Genomic DNA, 3,859 nt, shown 5'->3' with positions numbered 1-3,859 from the left:
ACACAGTCCTCTGCGTCTGTCTTCTCTTGTTTAGCACAATAGCTTTTAAATTCATGCCCCACTGGCTGACCATGTGCGACTGTGTGCACAATCAGGTGCACATTTCATTCCTGTGTAGAATTTCATTATATGAAAACATCAGAATCTTCTGTCCAAACTTCTGCTAATGGTTCTATGTGTTGTTTCCAGTTCGGGGGTGATAGGAATAAAGCTGACATGAGCATTGTGTATTGTTATTTGAGTACATTCCTGAGAATATCAGAGCCGTGTCTTAGTAGGTTTTGGACTCTTCTAGTTGACCGAGCACTTTCTTGCAGTTGAAGGTGCTTGGCCTGTTTGTTCTATTTCCCCACTTGCAATGTGTTCACTTCAGCAGAGACCAGGAAGGAAAGAGAAGGCAAGGTGATAGGATTACTCTTCTCAGGCTCAAGGCCGTCAGACAGAAGACCGGAGAGGTCACAGAGTCCTGTGAGCAGCCAGAGGTTATATGGAGGAGGGCGCTGTTACACCACATAACTATGAGGAGAATTTTGACCCAAGCTGAGGTTACCCAGGTGCCACATTCTACAAACTTTCAAATCACAAATCCTGTATCCATGAGTCATGAAGGCTGCTTGGCCTGAGCTGTTATTGGAAGTCAAGGAACTCAGGAAAGAGAGGTGGGAACTCCTGGAATAATGTGTCTCTACCAGACCTGTCCGCAGAACCTCACTTTGTCATGGAGCTGGGCTGGACACTTGCCAAACGCCCCCACACCCTAATTTTCACTTCCCTACCTCCAGAATTTTTGGTTACTGTAAGGTTTTACCCATTTCAAATTTGAAAGAAAGGAAGGCACCTGCTCAGCATACACAGCATGTGGCAAAATCCACTTTAGACTTGGTTGCACTGCAAAGCTCACAGTATGTTTGCCGTGTCCACCATCTCTGCCTTTCATCCTACAAATAAACAAACGGTAGCCCAGGCAGCCTTGTATCACGTCAGAGCCAGGCCCGCAGGCGGCACTTCAGCCTCATTTGTGGGTCCACTCACAGCCCACTGGCCATCTGTTAATGCAGCTAACAAAGCTTTCAAAGCATTTCCTGAAACATCATAAAGGGATCTCGCTTCTGAAGACATAGGTAGTAAAGTCATATTGCCTTGATCTAAACTCCAGTGTGATTTATCATGTGGCCTCGGGAAGTAGCTTTTCTATGCCTTAGGGTCCTCATCTACAAAATGGGTATTGTAATAATACCTTTCATTGGTGTTTTGAAGGCTAAATGTGATGATTCATATGTTACTTTGGACCTATCATACTTGACCCACACATACTATTGTCTCTGTCTTAGTTTTGACTTATTCCCAGGAAAAGTGACCTCTCTCAAGGACCAGGGTCTTGAGAATGAGAAAGAGGACACATTGTTCCAATGACACTCATGGGTCAGTGCAAGTATGCTTTTCTGGGGACCTGGATAAGACCTACAGCTGAGGTGAAAGGCCAACTCTGTGTCTCTGCCTTGTACTTCCCTAATGCATTGGCTCACTGTTATTGCCAGGCCCTAGACCAGGCTCCAGCCTCCGGTTAGGCAAAGGAAAGTGCTCATCCCTCAAGGTCCAGCTAGGGGAAGGGACAGCCGCACAAGAGGACAGTAGAGTGGAAAGGGTTCTGCTGGGCTGAGGACAAGGAGAGAGAATCTCTCTGCTGAGTGAGTCTCAGAAACAGTAAATGGAATATGGATACAATCCAGCATTGGCTTGGTTCATCTTATGTGTCAGCATGACTGGTCACAGAGGTGTTATTTGGCTGAACACCTCTCTGAGTCTGCGTGTGAGCAAGGTTTGCAGGATGTTAGGATTTGGGTCAGTCTAATGAAGGAAGTATGCTCTCCTCCTAGCACAGGTGGGCCTTTTCCAACCAGATGGAAAGCTGAATGGAAAAATTAAAATGCTGACCTTCCTCTCTGATTGCTTGAGTAAAAACAGGGGCATGGTGGTGCGTGTCTGTAATCCCAGCTTTTGGGAGGCTGTAAACAGGCGGATTACTATGAATCCGATCTAGTAGTAAGACCCTGAACACCCTGTAGACCCTTCCCTAAAATACTAAATAAATAAATAAATAAATAAATAAATAAATAAATAAAGCTTTCTTGTTCTTGATTGAAACTGGAGCATCAGCTCTTCTTGAATGTGGAGCGTACTGACCAATGGGTCAGCTTGCTACTCTGATCGAGGGTCTGGAGCCATGCAAGGCTCATCTGTGTCCTCTTCCTGTCCTCTTCCTCCTCCTGCTCTTCATCCTCTTATTCCTCCTTCTTTTTTTCCTCTCCTCTTCCTTTGTTATGGATTGTGTCTAGGTGTCCCCCCAAAGCCTCATGCAGTGACCGGGTGGCTTCTGGAGTTTGTGATTGATTCTTGATCCAGTGCTGGCATTATAGGTGTGAGTGCCCCGGGGCGGACACTGTGTTACAGTGTAAGGAGGAGAGAGTGGCTAGCCAGCTGTGGAAGCTGCTGCTTCTCCCTTTGCTCTCTGCCCTTCACTGCCACCATGAACAGTTGCTCTCTGCCCTATGCTGCTCTGCCTTGGAGACAGCTGAGTATGGACTGAAACCTCCACTAACTGCGAGCTAAATAAACTTTTCTTTCCTTCATTTGGGATTTTGAGTATTTTATCCCAGCAAAGAGAGAAATATAACCAAGACATCATTCTTCTCTCTCTATCATCTCTATCTCAACATATCTGTCTCTATCTCTATCACTATCTCTCCTTCCCTTCCATCTAGTAAGACACATGTCTATAATGTACAAATAATTACAAATTGCCAAAAACACAATAGTGAACTCTAAAAGTAATTGATGCAAATTACAGAAGAGAAACTTCAAGCGGACAGCGAACTTCAATATTACTGAAATTCACACATAAACACAAAACAAGTCATTTCCTTTCATTCTCATCTGTTAGCAAGAAGTAAAATATAAAATAGCATCAATTGCCAGCAATGATGAGCAGAACATACTTGCACTTAGAAATGTTCCCTATCAGAGGCTGGGGCTGGGAAAACAGCAGACTGAATGGCAGGAGAAGAGAAGCCTGAGAACTCTAAGTGAGCTGGAGCCAGTGGAGTAATGGTGGAGAAAATTCCATTTGCAGCTCTGAAAAAACAATCAGCTAAAGAAGAAGCTGCAGACCTGACAAAGCCTACAAAGATCTCCAAGTTTGGATTTGCCATAAGTACTCAGACAACAAAGAAAGTACCAACTATGTCCATCCAACTTGGATCAAGTAAGCCTAAAGAAACTGTTCCAACTCTTGCTCCCCAAACCCTTTCAGTAGCAGAAGCTTTTAATGAAGATGAAGGCAGTGAACCAAAGGAAATGCCTCTAGAAGCAATGATGAGGGTGAGGAATATTGGAAAGGATACACCAACATCAACCAGACCAAACTCTTTCAATCAAGGAAAGCATGGGTTCTGATAACCAGAAGCTACGGCAACGAAATATAAAATCTCATCTTGGAAATGTCCATGACCAAGACAATTAAATGATGTGTTTTGAATTAGGGTGTGGGGTGGATGTAAAGTTAAAAGGAATAGTTTCCTTTTTTAAAGAATGGTATAAGACTATCTTTGAAGTCACTTTTACTTTTGTTTTTTCATCTTTCTTTTATGATTGAGTGGTACATTAATAAGTGAGAGTTTGAAATGAGAGGCTATTTATGCTTTATATACAGATTTCAAGACATTTGCTAATTCTAAAGTTTTCATGCGATTAGTTTCCAAAGGTTACAGATAATAAAATAAATCAGAAATGGTACCTTTTTGTAATGGCATAGTTTTTTTAGACACAACTATTAGCACATTAAGAGGGAGGCAAAAAGTTA

The 3,859-nt window shown here is 43.0% G+C and overlaps 1 pseudogene; it reads left to right on the top strand.

Moving 5' to 3' along the window:
• Positions 1 to 3,105: 3,105 nt before the first annotated feature.
• LOC111818845 lies at positions 3,106 to 3,544 on the top strand (annotated as a pseudogene).
• Positions 3,545 to 3,859: the final 315 nt, after the last annotated feature.

Source organism: Octodon degus, unplaced genomic scaffold (genome assembly GCF_000260255.1).
Source record: "Octodon degus isolate 3935 unplaced genomic scaffold, OctDeg1.0 scaffold00006, whole genome shotgun sequence".
NCBI lineage: Eukaryota > Metazoa > Chordata > Mammalia > Rodentia > Octodontidae > Octodon > Octodon degus.
Note: the sequence above shows the minus strand (reverse complement) of the source record. Positions and strands in the feature narration are given on the sequence as shown.